This window comes from Glandiceps talaboti, chromosome 10 (genome assembly GCF_964340395.1).
Source record: "Glandiceps talaboti chromosome 10, keGlaTala1.1, whole genome shotgun sequence".
NCBI classification, from domain to species: domain Eukaryota; kingdom Metazoa; phylum Hemichordata; class Enteropneusta; family Spengelidae; genus Glandiceps; species Glandiceps talaboti.
Genome location: NC_135558.1, coordinates 14651958 through 14670141, shown reverse-complemented (window position 1 = coordinate 14670141; position 18184 = coordinate 14651958). Strand labels below are relative to the sequence as shown.

At 35.3% G+C, this 18184-nt stretch overlaps 1 protein-coding gene across 1 annotated transcript in view; it reads left to right on the top strand.

Moving 5' to 3' along the window:
• Positions 1–239: 239 nt before the first annotated feature.
• Positions 240–18184, top strand: part of LOC144441436 (TNF receptor-associated factor 2-like) — a 311144-nt gene continuing 293199 nt past the window's right edge. Inside the window, exon 1 of the mRNA XM_078131006.1 lies at positions 240–363. The gene's annotated coding sequence lies outside the window, so the exon portion shown is untranslated. The remainder of the gene's footprint in view (positions 364–18184) is intronic.

Here is an 18184-nt window from a genome sequence, read left to right as displayed (position 1 = left end):
ATCCTTCATAAATTTAGGAATTCATGTTTACGATCGCGTGACGACCGTGCGTTCGCCGTCACTGGACTTTCACAGTTGTGTGTGGAATTTTTGACTATTTCCCTGTGACATGAAAAGTACAGTTCAGAGACTTGTTACAATATATACAACGGTGATATTTTGTTCGATTGACCACAAATTTGGCATTGGAAATGCTGGTTATAGCTCGATCTCTAGTTGTCTGCTAGATTTGTTTACAAGGGGACGTGCAGTGATCACGTGATACAACAAGCAAAAATACGGCTGTTGGTGAAAAATACGCCTGTGTATCTGCAGGGCTCTCGACCAATCAGAATGCGAGATTGGTGACAGGTGACGTATAAATATATATATTTACGTGAAAGACACATGCGTATTCGAATTGTTTGCAAGTCTTCATATATATATGGTCCATAATCTCAAGCATTGAGACCTTTAGAAACAACAGATAACCGCGTAAGTCGTCCAATGAATAATACTGGTGACACATGTAAAAATATTACTTACAGTTATTTCCTCTTGCGCTCTGCATACTAATTTTATTTGAAGTTCGTTGAGTCTAAATCTATTTTTGTTTTCAAAGGGCAAATATATCACTGTGTTTAAATATGACAATCAACTTTTAGTATTGACGGCTTTTTTTTCTTTTTTTGAAAGGAGACTACTTTATTCATCCCAAGATCTGTGATATTTCTGTCTGTTTTACAAAACCTACTTCTGAAATAAAATTGTGAAGGTAGAATGCAATTCCTTCGTTTATGCTTTAGTTATAATAGTAGTGTTATTAGATACAACATGATAACATGAATATTCGTACGTCATGGTCTATATGTCACATGATGGGATGAACGATATTCAGGTGAGTGAACGATACACGTGAAGAATTAGTCAAATAGTTCACTAACCTGTTATAGAAAATGTACTAGATCGCCTGCACTGTTGCGTGTGAATGAAACTTTAGTTTATAACACATTTTTGACTGTGTATTATATCATAATATCACAAGCTAATACTCACCCTTACTTGTACTATTTGATGATCACGACGATTTCTACACCTGCGCCGCTTAAAGCGTTTCTGATCAGATGGCATATGCAGTACTTTGTCACACAACTACATCTCCGATTTCGATGAGCACGTGTGTTGTTTACGCCAAGGCAACTGGGTTATGTTATCAACATTGATAAACTCTTTTCGAATATCTCTTTATCTGGATAATATTCCCCTTCTGAAAATATATCACTTATTTCTGTTAGGTAATATTGTGATCATTATAATTTGCTTTTCGAAGAATGTAGGTGATGAGACATTACCAGTGAAATCGAAACGATTGAACTTAGCAGTTTTGCAGATATTGAGATGTATTCTTTGTTAGGATTTAATTAATTATCGTCAGTAACACAGTATTACACAGTATTAAAAATTACTTTACCCTAGGGATATGTCACGTTATTAAATCGTGGATACAAATTGAAATCGACCAGCTGAACATAGGTTTTAGTCGTATTTTCATATTTACAAATGGTTATTAATAGAGAGAAATTATTGCAATGAGAAATTATTGCAATTATTGCAACGAGAGATGAGAGAAAGCCAGATAGACAGACAGACAGACATACATACATACATACATACATACATACATACATACATACATACATACATACATACAGACAGACAGACAGACAGACAGACAGACAGACAGATTGTGTTACAGTTGTGGAGTTGAAATGACACAGAATGTCGTCTCCTAATATAATAATCTGCTTATTTATGCAGTAGGTGTTTCTGTTTCTGTTGTCTGTGTCGTTGTTTGGTACGAAGTTTAATAATTGACACATAAGCAATGTATTACAGTGGTAACAAATTATAAAAATGGATATACACAAGGAATATACGCACAAAACCTCAATTTGTGATCAACTAATACAACCTTCATGATATCTGCTCGAATTCAGTATTCTTAGGTTTCTTTTTTAGAAATTGGCCACAATGAATAATTTCTTGCATCTTGATGATGAAATCACCCTTGCTTTGTTCTGACCTACTGTTACATACACATATATCGCTTGCCCATGGCTCTAATTTCTCATTTCCAATTAGACATTTCAGCTGGGCAGACTTGCACTGAAATCAGCTGCTTATATATTTATTACTGCCATCAGCCATTATGGTGATGAAACATTGGTACTTTCAACAGATTGTGCAAAAGATCGGAAACAGCAGTTACGCTTTCAAAATGTCATTGATAACTGACTTTTTGGTATGATTCTAAGTAAGTTCAAACATAAAATTGAACATGGCCGACTCAATGAGCTTCGCGAGCGCGCGCGCGCGCACACACACACACACACACACACACACGTGGCCATACAATTATAATCTATGACATCCATTCATCCATCTGCCCCACCCCAACATACATACATACATACATACATACATACATACATACATACATACATGTACATACATACACACATACATACATACATACATATAGATACACATGTATATATAACTCCTTTCAACCATCATTCCTATAATCACCTGCTTACACCATGCAATGCATATATACCCATAGATAGGTACACTGGGCCCATAGTATATGCGTTGCATACCATGATTCATTTTAAAACTAAAATAAAGAGAGACACTAAAAGCAAAGGATGCTAGAATACAGGATAGAATTGATAAAGGTACTGAGATTTATTCAGTGAGACATTGTTAATGTAGATTGGGTTCAGGATTGCTTTTAACTGGTGTTAATTGTTTGATGTAAACTCACAGATTAATAAGGGATCTAATTAATATGCTAATTTAAAGAAACATGAACAAGGAAATAGTGCACTCAACCAATGAATTTTCCTTGTTATTTTTTAATTCTCGCAATCAAATCTCGTCGAACTGATTCGCACTTATCTACGGTATCAATCCACGGGCAAGGTACCCGTATCCATGTGATAATCATCAAATACTGCGATAGGTGATGTCTCTGTGATAGCATATACTAGTTAAATGTCTAAATTGAAAGTAGATTCTGGTTACAAAATATCGCTAAAGATATCAAATTACATGTAAGGTTATGACATTCTGCTCAGCGAGTAAGATTATGTGATATGAGAGTATTCCCAATCGCTTTAGAAGTACATATCACCTCTAGAAAGCAATCAAAATACATAATTTTGTGTTCATTCAAATGGCAACTGAACATGGAGGAGGAATACCCTTGGGATAGATAGAAATTAAAATCACTAGACTCCAATTTACGCAATTCTGCTGTACAGTATAGCTTAAGCACAATTATATGCACTAGAGTAAAGGGTGTCCAGACCTTCTTTCATAAGAAGTACCTCTAACATTGTATTACTTGGGAACTGCACAATAGTACATGTATCTGCTTATTACAAGAAGTAATGTTATACTCGTTCCATTGTTCCTTGGAGAAGAAATTTTTATATTTTACAAATTTTTGATGAAATGTAACCAAAATAACTTAGATGAGTATAAATAGAAATGTAAAGTAGTAATGCACCTTCCTTACTTCGTTATCTTATAGTAAAACCTAAAAATGCATATCGAAGAAAAATGCATTACGTATATACATGTAACAGGTTTCAAAGTCCATGTATACTAAAATTTATACAATACATTTTGTTCTCAACTGGAATTAAGTAATAAGACATTTTTGATGTCAATATAGTTTTCTAGTACAAAAATTAGAGTTGTTTGTCATCTGAGCCCCTGGTATTACATTAGTGCTCTCGAAACCTTCTTGCTTAAGTTTTCGTATTACTTTCAAATTGCAAATGATCAGCAATGGTTACTACTTTCTATACGTTGATTATCTTACCATTTGGTATACTCGTGAATATTTCATTGATGTTTCGTAATATAGTGCTACAACGACATGCATTCTTGATTACATATTCGATTTGAGAAATACATAATTTAAAAGTGTTTGGTTCCGCATCTAACTGATATTAGGAAAAGTGGAATTTTCTTTATGGTGAATATACTGTGAGGTTTGAATTACAAATAATCAACAATGGTTACAATACGTTGATGTTAGGTTGCCGTTTTCACAAAACATGGATTGTTTTTACTTATCTGCCTTTTGTAGTAGTGTACCGTCTCGAGGAAACTCTATAGTAATCAAAATCTAAAAAGGTAAACCTCCCAGGGCTATATGTTTCATCAATGTAGCCTATAGGTATGCTTCAACGGGAAATTGACTGGGATAATGTTTGGAACACTGGGGAACATTTGTTTGTCTTCATCGCACGAGACAATATCCTTTAAACATGTATGTAGACACACACAAGGCTACAGTATTACTAGCATGATTATGTTTTGATATTGTAGTATCCCCAATGTCCCCTTTGCCATTAATAACGATGACTGATGGACCTTCGCTCTTTAATAAAATAATGAGATACCACTCAGTAGAAATGATACAACGCGATACCGTTAATTAACGTTTGTATCTTTTAGGAAAATTGCAGGATGCCGGATGAGGAATATGTTTAATGAGTAAACACGGAACGTATATATAGAACTCGAAAATCTTCAGGCATTAAATGTTCAACTTGGATAAAGGGCAGAATGCATAAGACAAAATATGCAATTTTGTTCAAAATGCCTCTGTGGTATTTTATTATGTAGTGACATTATTTTTGTATTACTCTTAATTTCTTTCCACACAAATGAAAGATTAGTACTCACGAGTAACCAATGGACTCTTTTCATTGCAATTTTTGAAACATCTATATATGCAATATACAGCATCGGCAAGAAAAGTTTGTAGATGCAAGAATGTTTCAGTTCTAGATAAACAATGACGTAACCACATTTGCTTCATTTCTTGTGGCAATCGTTGGCTTCCTATTGCCACAATCCCCTTCATCATTTTAATTCATGTGGTTAAAACCATGACATGTAAAATGATAACTCTTTTCTCTTTTGACTATATCATCATGGTGATAATTACATGCCATGGCCATCCTTTCCAATTGTTGTCATCTAAAGGGTGGAAACATTGTCTGCTGCAATGCTGTGAGGAGGTTACATGTATTTGCTTGCTACTATCAGGAATGATATACTTGAAATAAGTACTCGTGTCGAATGTTTAATAACATCAAAGTGAAATGTGTGAACATCTACATGGCAAAGAGGTAAGGTTTTCTGATTGCTGGCGCTTGCAATTTGGCAATATCCGACTCGCATTTCTTCAAGCTTTATTTAAGCAACCAATTTGGACAATCTCGAACTAAGCCTTCATGATAAAATCAAACTTGCGCTAAGGGGGATTCAACTCCAAACAAACTCCCAACCCGATATATCTTAATAGGTATAAATTATTCCTGTTTTAGAAGTATATGATCCAATTTAAAATAATCGTGTTGAAATTACAAATGATATAAATTGACAGCTGTGGTTGAAAAAAAAATATGATTAGTAATTTACTGAAAACAATATCGCGTGTCTGGTATTTTAAAGTCTGTACTGTTGCTCTTCAATCATAAGGCAAAAGAGCGTAAACATTGAAGTAAAATCTCATTAGTGTGAACAATTGCTGCCTGGAATGGATTTTCATTGATGTTTATGTTATCAGATTGTGCAAGGAAGTGGTTATAATATAAAATAACATGCGATGTTTTCCTTTTCATTTAGCATCGTGACCCTTTGTTTGTAAAAGGAGATTGATTGATGCATTGGAATGGATGTTAATCTGCTAACAAGGTTAACACTAGTGACATATGTACATACCCTGTCTTGAATCATAATCAGAAATGAATTTTACCCGGATACTAGTGGTCTTTTTACTAGCAGTTCAATACCGACAACGACGTCAACGTTATATCTTCATGTGAAATGATATGTATATGAGGGTGCCATCGTTCCTTGTTTTTGCAGACGAAATTACGTGATTGCACAGTATTTTTTTTACTCTTGCCGTGGTTTCTGCTGCACTTTCACTCACTTGATTAAGCTTGTAAAAGTACGGCCGCACAGAACACTGCAAGCACTTGTGCAAATACACCGAGTACATCACACTTCCACTCACGTGTCATGGGGTTCTATGGTATTACAAACATAGCTTAAGACTATTTTGAAAAAAAATAGTTGATACGGTACATACATAAACTTACACATTTTGAAATCATGAAATATTTTAGGATTGCTTGGGATAACCTATGAAGCTGTGTAAATAAAGATAAATAAGTCAATATTTTTAAATTCACAATTGGATATAAAGTTACGATAATCTTGCAGCTAACGCTATGTTGGACAAAATTTGTCATGGAAAGATTGCGAAGTTCACATAGTGCAGTCTTACCTGTTTGTACCGATTATCACTTGGTTATAAACAGTTACTTAGAGGATCTCGTTATATTTATTATTCAGTTTTTTCCAAATTAGTGTTTCTTGCATCGAAAAAAAATATTTAATTGTATTGCATTACAAAAATTGATACACATAGTATAATTGCAATATCAAGTTTGATGTTTTGTCAAATTCGAATGATTTATGCACGAATGTTATCTATTGATTAAGAACATCGAGCGAGATCATTTGTATAGCCGTTTGCCTTTCGTCACACGTTTATTGATTTAACGATACTTCAGTTTCGAACACTAAAATCCCATCAGTCGAGAACATTGTTCTGTGAGCACATCAACAGTGGACATGCCATTTTGACTCAAACAACGTAGATGGAGTGACACATATTACGCTTACTAAGTGCTTCATACAAAACAGTATTTTTTGTGTGAATGATGGTTATTTAATAACCAACAGTGCACAAAAATGCATGAATGGTGCAACATTAAAATGTGTTTAACTTAACCTAAAGCATATTTCATTAGTCGAGTACTGCATTCAAACATGATTCAATTATTACTATTAAATGCTTGAGTGTCTGAAAAGGGTCACTCCAAGGCTTGTTGTTAGCTATACTCAATTTATGAAACTATTCCTCGACCACAGAAGGCAAAGCGTGTATTTTCAATGAGGGCTTGTATAATCCAATTTCAATATAAAATTTTGTCCAAATCATTTTATGTCAATATTAGGGAGCACACTAATGCATTTTGTGAGATGTATCTGAAGATGTCGGACCCACTGTAGAGATATTATCTAGTATACATACGATCAAAACCTCTCTGTAAGTATTAAACGCAATACAGGACGACTTAATCTTCAGTTAAATGACAAAACATGCTACAAAAATCGTCGTCGTTGTCATCGTCATCATCATCATCATCATCATCATCATCATCATCATCATACTTCTGTGTTTCATAATGACAATAAGCTTGATCCGCCCCCACTTTAGAATGTGTTCAACTACCTGTCTGTCAGAGTCTATCACTATGTTCTATGTGTCCCTGATTGTGTGTCTCTGTCCCTTTCTCTCTGTCTCTGTCTCTATCTCTGCGTGTTTATCTGTCTCTGCCACTCCCTCTCTGTCTGTCTGTCTGTCTGTCTGTATGTATGTCTGTCTGTCTGTCTGTCTGTCTCTGTCTGTCTCTGTCTGTCTGTCTCAGTCTGTCTATCTCTGACTCCCTCCCATATCCCCCTCCCCCCTCTTACCCCTGTCCCCCTGTCTGTCTATCTGTCTGTCTGTCTGTCTATCTGTCTGTCTCTGTCTGTCTCTGTCTGTCTGTCTGTCTGTCTGTCTGTCTGTCTTTCTGTCTCTCTCTCTCCCCCCCCCACACACACCCATCTGGATTAATTCATCTGGGGTCACCAGAACTGGGTCTTTCTGTATTACAGGCATCTAATTGCATTTATTTCCATCTTAGTAGGGCAATCATTACACTTACAACAACGAAAGTAAATCGATGACTCATGTGTTTATACAGTCAACCAATCCAAAATTGCACAAATACAACAATCTCATTCTAATCCACTTATTGAAATAATATAATATATTCATAGGGCAAAGTAAACAATGAAGTCATTAGGGGATGTTGAGGATTGATTCAGTATCTGTAACATGTTTCCCAGAAGAACAAGTCGTTCATTAGTATTTCAATAACGCTCTCACGACTCATTGAACTGTGTGGCGATCGCAATTAACTGCAAATTGTTTAATCAATTTAGGCTTTGTCAGTGTTTTTAAGATATGTGGTACATGTACATTATCAAGTAGGTTGCGAGAAATCCTTAATGGTGCTAATCACACAAGTACAACTGACTGCTCCTTGTATTTTCTGCGACCATTACTTGTGTATCAATCTCCATCTTACAGAGATAACGTTTTCTAAATGACTGTTGTGTACTCGAACTGTGGTACTTTGGGGAAACATTACAGATTTGAAAAAAAAACCTCTTGTTATGTCTGTGACGTTGATGATTTATCTCTACTAATGATTTTCGTTTGTCAGATAAACAAATGAGATATAGTGACTTTTGACATTTGGCTGCCATATTGAAGGTAAAAGTTGGACGGAGGAGTTTCACTTATAAAAGGAAACGAATTGCAGGTGTAGTGGTATGCACAAGAATTGTCGAGTGCACTTAACGTGGAGTGCGCCTTGGAAATTATTCCTTTAAAACTTTACTGTTATTTTGTACAAGAAAATTTCAACCTACAGGTAAAACGGCGAGGGAACACCGAACGACTTTGCGTATCATACACATTTTATGTTCCCCAAGAACAATTTAGAGAGATAAGAAACAGACTTCCCACAGACCACCCAATACAAATATAAACAACACCATCCAACCCATACTGATTCACAGACACACCCACATCGTCCTTGGAACAAACAAGCTATTGAAAATCATCATACTGCAGGCACATATTTTGACACATATAAGACTTTAGTGTATTAATTCAAAGTTACAAGTGATATGTGTGTGCACATACAGTGCCTGCTTGTCGGCAGGAGTGTGGTACTGTTGTAATGAGTGGTCTGTGGGAAATCCGTTTCTTATCTATCTAAATTGTTCTTGGGGAACATACATGTGTATGACACGCACAGTCGTTCGGCGATCCCTCGATGTTTGTTGCCTGTATTACCAGTTAAAATCAATAAAAAAATCTAGAGTCATGATACAATTCTTTTTAAATACAGGTAAAACGATATCCAAATTTAGAGTAATGACTCCAGAATCTAGTTTGCCCACCAAATATTGTGTTATGTTTGGAGAGAATTGAAGAACTTTAATTTTAAGGGAAATGTGTGAACAAGTTTGATTTAGGACTGATGTATATTAATAGTGAATGGAAAGTATGATGTCGAATTAGCAGCATGGCTTACACTGTAAGTCTGACAATTGGACCGCTGTGTATTCTTTGGTTATAAAACTGTGATGATTTTTATAAATTAACATGAAATATTGATGATGATGATGATGATGATGATGATGATGATGATGTATGTCCCTGTGGTTTACTAAGTACTGGAAAAATTATCAACGATATGAATCATTAACTATTAGTTTTTACCCATACTCCCATACTGTTATGTACCAGTACTGTTTAAGAGCAATGAGTAGTCACCAACCTCCTGTATCATGGAAAACGCAATCTTGTTTTTTACTGGCTTCCTCCCAACAGATCTGACAACAATATCTTATTGATAAATATTATTTTGAATTAACAGGAATGCAGATCACTTCTGTAAATTTTGAAAAGAAAAAAAAACAGGTCTTTGAATTGTTTTTCTATAAACATGAACGATTTGTGTGCATTTAATATTTAAAGAAACCAGTCTCCATATGCATTAGTATATTTTTAAAGGGGTATAAAAGATATGTGGATGGAGTTTAATTCAGGTGTTTAGAAACTGGTACTATTTGAGATATTTGAGTACATATACTGTGTAAACGGTGTGTATAGAAATTCAAAGATCTCAACAATATAGACGATGAAGATAAATGTATAGTAATAAAAAGAACTTGACGCTTATGAGGCCATTAGAAACATGACATTTGAGGAAATAAATTATTTGATTTTATTTGATGAACATTTTCCTTAAATGACTATGTCAAACTGCGCGCCTACGTTTGTGTTACTCTAGGCAACGTTCTAGTTACCCGTTGCGTGTAGTATCAATTAACAGCTGTTGAAGAATATGTTTTTAAAAGTATGCAATTATTGCAATGATTATCTGCTAGTTTTAATATGTACAAGTGACACGCTATTCAGGCCTCTGTCTGTCTGCGTCCATCCGTCTGTCCGTCCGTCCGTCCGTCTGTCTGTCTGTCTGTCTGTCTGTCTGTCTGTCTGTCTGTCTGTCTGTCTGTCTGTCTGTCTGTCTGTCTGTCTGTCTGTCTGTCTGTCTGTCTGTCTGCCTGCCTGCCTGCCTGCCTGCCTGCCTGCCTGCCTGCCTGTCTGTCTGTCTGTCTGTCTGTCTGTCTGTCTCTCTCTCTCTCTCTCTCTCTCATTTGAAAATAGTGGACTGCTGCCCTTATAAACCTAATTAGCACTGTATCATTTATTACTACAATATTGAAGTTATAAAAGAAATATCTTTATATTTTGAAGGTCGAAATGTTTATCTTAACACCAAATATGTAACCTTAAATCTACCATTTTTGCAAAAGTTTAATGGGCTTCAAGTAATTTAAGTAAAATCTGATTAATCATCAATATGAAAAGTTATAATGATGAGTTTACAGTGACAAATATTAATATTTAAGTCACATACCTTCGAAGAGCTGAAAGTGACTGTTGGAGATATTAGTCTGTCTGCAGTGTAAAAACAAGATCTCGATCACGAAAAGAACTTTTTATTGATAAGACGCCACCGGGGGAGTCGCATACTTCAATCTACAAACATCTTAATGTAATCAAATAGGCACCATAACCGCAGGCGTCAGCTTGGAGAGTAAAAAATAGGGGTATAACACAGTGAAACTATCAAGGGCGCTTGATGAGGTATTGATAACAATATCACAAAACACCACTTTGACGTATGAGATATCCAAATACTTTCTTCTTTATCAATTGATTTGTTACAGAAAACAAATCAACCATAGATCTTCTTGTTTACTTGGTTTTGATTTGAATCCATGGAACACCTGGGGACAGTCATCCCGATGGTTACTGTATATATTTACATACGCTGTTTACCTTCGTAGTCATTTTCAAGATGACGTTAGCAGCAAAGCCACCTAAGTTGATGGTAAAGGCAAGCTCAATTGCTCAATACGTTGATATAGGGCATAACATTTTGTTTATCCTAACGGAAAGTGATAGTCTCTACCTACTAGTTTGTAAGAAACCATCGTCAAAACACAAAAATAGCATTGCCATTTTATATATGTCCCATTCTTCAACACATTGTCAGGATAAACGCATCTTTTTTTAAATCCAAAGAATCACAAGGAGTGGGCACGCCAGGGAAAGTTCATGGACAAAGTCAAGTATTTTACAGAAACAGCATAATGTTGTTGACAACATTTTAGGATAAGCAGCAAGAATTTAAGGTCTTAAAAAACATTAAATTCTGTTAAGACAGGTATTAGGGAACACTGGGCATTGATGAGGTACATGTAGATAATTTGACAAATGTGGTAAAAGCCATTATGTATAACATTTATGATGAAAAACACAGGAAATTTACAAGGTTTGCTTCTTACATTGCCACAGGTCGAGATTAGAACTCTGCTACAATTGTACACACTCCTGTATGTTCCATGCGCATGGAGATGAAGTATTACGCTGTGGTGAGTTTCCTTATATTTGCTTGAATGGCAATACGAGTAAGATAGTATCTTTATCCATAATTTAAAAGACAAGATACACTCGTTCTTAAGCCAGTGAAGACAACTTACAATGTTCAAGACGATAGGTTATATAGTTTGGAATATGTTGAATATGAGATTTTGAAAAGGCCACCATTAGTAGCTAGAAAGAAAGAATTTGTTAGAATATGGAATACACATGTACACACACCATTGATACACACCCTGTCTACGACGTTGCCAAGGACATTCATATGGGAACCATATAAAACGAATAAATTCACTCTGACTTAGTCCCACAAGGAACAATTTTAGTAATTTAATTCTCATGTATGCATTTCCCAAGCGATGATTGAAATTACGAATGGCATTGGAATAAAATAGATATTTACAAGCTATTAAAAAGGGGAAGCTTTTAAACTAATTTCATTTTTACACCCTTGTAGATTCATATATATTGTTAACAATTTCCTAGCGACAAGTGTAAATTGTTGCATTGAGAGGAATGAATAGTCGAGGTCAGGTGAATGACCGTAAAATCCATGACATCTCATGGAGTGAAAATTGATATGATAAATGAGGTTGGTCTCTCTGAAGAAAGTATTATCTTATCACACTTGAGGTCGTTCTTAATAATTTCACCCTTGATAGGAAGAAAACCCTTTTGAATCTGCCACTCATTATCAAGTAGCTCACATGTATGTGCCACATTAATATGATTCATACAGTGATTGCTAAACGTGTTTTGTTAAAAAACCAATATGAATTTTATTACTTGGAACATTTTCTACTCTATCATACTATAGGCTTACTTTTCAAAGGTGTTGCTAACTTGCCTCGATGGTGCAGGTATAATGTCATTGTGAGAACAATTTCGATGTCGAATCGGATTTTTAAAGTAAAGAGTTAAACACACGGCCGTCTGAATAAGGGACAAACAAAAAGTGGAATGCTGTTACCGTTCATTTTACAGGCTTGTGCTGATAGTATTAGCGGTGTAAGCAAGTCATAAGATTTTGACGAACTCTTTGTTCTTTGTAGAGCCTTTAATTGGTTAACCTTTTCCCCATTTTTAGTAAGGGTAGTTAGTATAGAAAAGTAAGCTTTAGTGTATTTTGTCTAACCTGCAGAGTACGTGGTCACAACGCCATACATACATACATACATACATACATACATACATACATACATTATCACGTGCAGTAAGACTTGCATCAACTGGAATATTGTGTGTGAAAATAACTTACACGTAATATCGTACAACATGAACAACCTCACATCACTAGTTGCAAAACATTTATTGTAGCTGTATACACGATAAATCAAATCAAATTTATTTTTAGGGCTGAACCATAAATCAACGCCCTCAAGGCAATCACTTTTAAACTGTTTCTGTACTGCTTATGGATAATATCGACCCCTGACTAACATGCAAAATGTCTAATTATAGGTATATTGTGTGAAAATGTTGTGGTGGTCGAAGAATAATATTCGAGGTGCAGTTTTAACACGGTGACAGACACAAAACCGAGCTTTGGCGTAAGATTTAAACTTGTGTCTACACCACTAGCTACACATAATATCCATAACTAATTAACATATACAATGTCTATCTATAAGTAATCGATCAATATTTAGTGAATATTTCTTTTGTTACTTGATGAAAAATTGTCCCAGTTGCAGCTCTTGTAGGTATATAATATAATATTGTACAGCTCATTATCTTTGTATGTATTTCTAGTAGTGATTTCTGGTCAAAAGTGTGACATCAAATTGTATTCATGAGTGTGCTTGCCCACTTTCATATCGTTAGTATGATTACTAAGACAGTTTTCAAATAAACAGAAAAAATAGATTTGTAAACAAAGAAACAAACAAACACACACACACACACACACACATACATACACACACACACACACACACACGAATAGCAAAATAAACGTTGAAAAAGCTAACAGTCATCGAAATATTCAAGATAGACACAACAATGTAATATCATGGTGAAACTTTTTCACAGTTGGTCTTCACTAGTTCGTCACGGAAATGAAATTCTTCATGGATGTAGTTTACAGTGGATGAGTATATCGTTAATCGAGAAAATGTGTGTGTGTGTGTGTGTGTGTGGGTGGGGTGGGGTAGTGGTCTATGTGTGTATGTATGTATGTATGTATGTATGTATGTATGTATGTATGCATGCATGCATGTATGTATGTATGTATGTATGTATGTATGTATGTATGTATGTATGTTTGTATGTATGTATGTATGTATGTATGTATGTATGTATGTATGTATGTATGTATGTATGTATGTGTGTGTGTGTGTGTATGTATGGATGCATGTATGGATGCATGTATGTATGTATGTATGTATGTATGTATGTGTGTATGTATGCATGCATGCATGCATGCATGCATGCATGCATGCATGTATGTATGTATGTATGTATGTATGTATGTATGTATGTATGTATGTATGTATGTATTTATTTATTCGTGTATGTGTTTATGTATGTACCTACGTATGTACCTACGTATGTTTGTGTTGGGGGTTGTCAACCTTTTGTATTGTTTGTACCCGTTTGAAAACTAAGAGTTCATTCCCTAAAACTAACAAATGGTGTATCTAGGGTTACTTTATTGTGCATTTATCCTCTAGATGGAATTCGAAAATGGAAAAAAACGACCCCTATGAGGGATATTGATAGTGGTTTGTGTCATGAACGCATAACATATTACGAGCATCAAGTAACACAAGCGCCACCATCGACGAAGAGATATTTTACGTTATGAAAATTGCAAATACATTTATTATTATTAACACGATATTTGCCTTGTGTAGATGAGAAGCGTTATTGTCGTGGGAAATAAGTAATGAGTTTTTTTTTTTTTAAATTTCCATGGTTATATGCTACCCTTTGTTTTTCATTTCTTTTACCGAATGACATTAACAAACCTATAAATATATAAAATGTATTATCCACTTTTTGCAATAACCTATTATAACATTTAAGGGAAATGCCACTCCATGAAATAAAGGCATTTTCTTAAACTCTTGATTCTTGACAGCTATTTCATGATTTATCACATTCAGCGAGATTGAAAAAAAAGTTGTTTTTGTGTAAATGTACCAACGTACATAGAATCCTTGGATATTGTTTACTATTACGTCTCTGTTGCCGTGTGGAGATAGAAGTTAGCTCAAACTTCATTTTCGCCCAAACTGAATAAATTATCGTCTTGTACAGAACAGAAAGAATATTTGCTATAACTTTGCACGGAATCGTCATTTTTGAATAAATTATTAACCCACATGTTGCTGAGCTGAGGATTCTGAATTTAACCTTGTGTGTTCGACTTTAAATCATTGTTCCCATTCGAGAGAATTTGCAATGCTTGATTCACATAGTCGGGTGTGTGCTGGTGATACTTTTGTTATATAAGTTGGATAACCACTTGAGTATATCCATATAAGGCATGATCAACGCCCTCTATAGATCACATATCTGCTGTTAACATGATCAACGTTGTCATATATATGCGGCACATCCTCTCCGCCCACGGGAATGACATACAGATATTCCATACAATAGATTTTGTGATGGATTTCTTCTGTATGGCATTTCTGGTCTCCCCGTGAATCTGCCTCATTTTTTGTCTTTTTTTGCCAAAATTTGTTGAACTCTCAGTTGTAATTGTAACATGCCTGTCATTTCTCCTACTGCAAAGAGTTTAGAGGTTGTATTCTGAATTGGGTTAGGTGCAAGATCAATACTTCAATGTAGGATAAAAAACTAAATTCTTTTACTTTGGGGATGGGGGTGGGTGGGTGGGTGGGCGGGGTGTTGAGCTATTTTAGTTTTCATGATACGTAAACGATTTTACTTTTAATGGTAATGTTTTGCACCCTCTAATATAAGTATTTCTTCTAAAAATTTCGTCAAATTGAGAAATGGGAGATTTCTCGCTATAGTATATGCATGGCACTAAAACAAAGTGTTGTCAACAAAAGAACTATTTTTCCTCACTACATACTGTCTTTATATTCATAGCACTACATACTGATTTAAAATTGATTGTGCGGTCTGAAACTATTTTCAAATTTGGCCAATTAAGTTAGAAGGTGGTTGGGGGAGAGGGGTTGACGCATAACTAAGGGGGCGGTGTTGAGGTCTGACTAAACGAATTTACCTTTTTTAAAATCATACACTGAACTATTGATGTCGCCCCTTAGTGTTCGAAATGGAAATTTTTGTGAATACGTTTGGCTCATTTATCCATGAATATCTCTCGTTTTGAACACTTACCTAGATTTAGAATATCGTAGTCTATCCATGCATATATACGAGTAATAACTATGTTGCAGGCCCAGACATAAAAAAATATTTCTTTTTGCTTACATTGCGCTGCTTACATTCAAATACAAAATATTGAGATTGAAGCTTAGCGCCATATTGTCTTGGGGGATAGACACCAATTTAACCGCGTTTCACCGAAATTTACTATAATGACGCCACATGCAGGCACATACGGTCTTTTAACATATTTATTTTTTTGGAGCTGTTTTGGAATTTTCACTCTCATCTATAGTGCCACCATGCGATTAATATGTTAAGTATTGAGAGGTCGCAATATTCCACGCTTATTGTAATGTATTCTAAGTAAATTGATTGAAGTAGTCGTAACTGGTTGCCTGGTCGACAATGCGATCTTGATTAGCAAGAAAATACGACTCACTTTCAAATTACAACCCCTGTAACAGTTGTGTATAAATGCTGCTGATCAGAACATCGTTGTATTATTGGTGGATAATTAAAACTGGTTTTGAAGGTGCCGAAAAAGTCTTCTTCTTGACACAAACACGATAGCGGTTGCACCAGATGTAGATTCACCAGATGCTATTATCAGTTTGTTTATGTCTGTGAAAGTTAGTCATATGATATACATGGCAATATGACCGACTTTCACACACACACACACACACACACACACACACACACACACACACACACACACACACACACATACACACATATATAAACAGTCTGATAAGAACATACATCCGGTTTAACTGTTATCAATGTATTTCAGTTTGATAGCATAATAAGGAGAAGCCCCTTTGGCGCCTACAAAGCCAGCTTTAATAAATACAAAAAAACTACCTTCTCATCAGCAACATTTCTAGACTACTGTTGCAAGGCTAGGGTTGTAGTTGGTGTAGTGCACTACGCAAAAATACACATTAGACGAGACCCTAGTTTTATATATTGCATTCCGGACTGCTAATCTAATCTCACATATTGGAATAATTCAGCTAAATACATACGTAGTGATTGTTTCAGTTTTGGTTGATTTTTGTTTCAAGACGTTACACTCAATGTGACATTCTGCGAGTTGTACACTGTTTTCCCTAATATCTGAATAAATTCGAGTAGACATGTTACTGCTAAGACCAAGATGTTGAATTATAATTCAGTGTTGAAGCCCTAACTTCACCTCAAGAATATGCAATGCAAATTATGTCAACTGAAAAAAAAACCATCAAATAATACTTCATGTTATATCATCAGCTGACTTGACAGTTTTTTTTCAATATGTGATAAATGACGGTGCATGATTCTTTGTATAAGTTCACAGTTTTGTTTACAAACGGGACAATCTGCCAGAACTTGTTCAGTCATCAATGTCACAAATAAAACCGACGTAACATTTGCCATTTCGAAGGTATCCAGGGGTGAAAAACAAACAACCGATTCACGATAGATAGATAAGTAGATGGATAGGTATAGTAGATAGATAGATAGATAGCTAGATAGATAGATAGATAGATAGATAGATAGATAGATAGATAGATAGATAGATAGATAGATAGATAGATAGATAGATAGATAGATAGATAGATAGATGTAGGTGGTGGGTATAGATGATGGCGAATGGATGATCGGGTGGACGGACGGGTGGGCGGGCGAGCGGATGGATGGATGGATGGATGGACGGTGCATGGGGTGGGTGATTGGCGGGTATCGATCGATGGATGAGTAGACAGATAGATAGAAAATTAATTCATAAATAAACAAATAAAAAAAAATTCTTGTTTTTCACCGTTCACGTAAAATAAATGATGTTGCAGATATAGATGCTGCTATCATTTCTGCTTGATCTTTATTTCAATTACCATGATTTTACTGAGACAAGGAAAACAGATAACCTTTAAAATTCTATGAAGAATGGATTATTTGAAAAGACCCGTTTGCTATTATTTATGAACTGTCTGCTACTAGCTATTGAAACAAGCAATTTATCTGAGCGACGTCAAAGACTAGTACAAGAAGAGTGATCAGGTAATCCACCCTTTTCCCTCGCAAAAGTAGTAACCCTGTCCACATCTAACATATTCTGTTTGATTCTGTGCTCTTTCCCTCTTCAGGAAGTATTCTGCAGCTACGTTCCTGTCAGCGTAC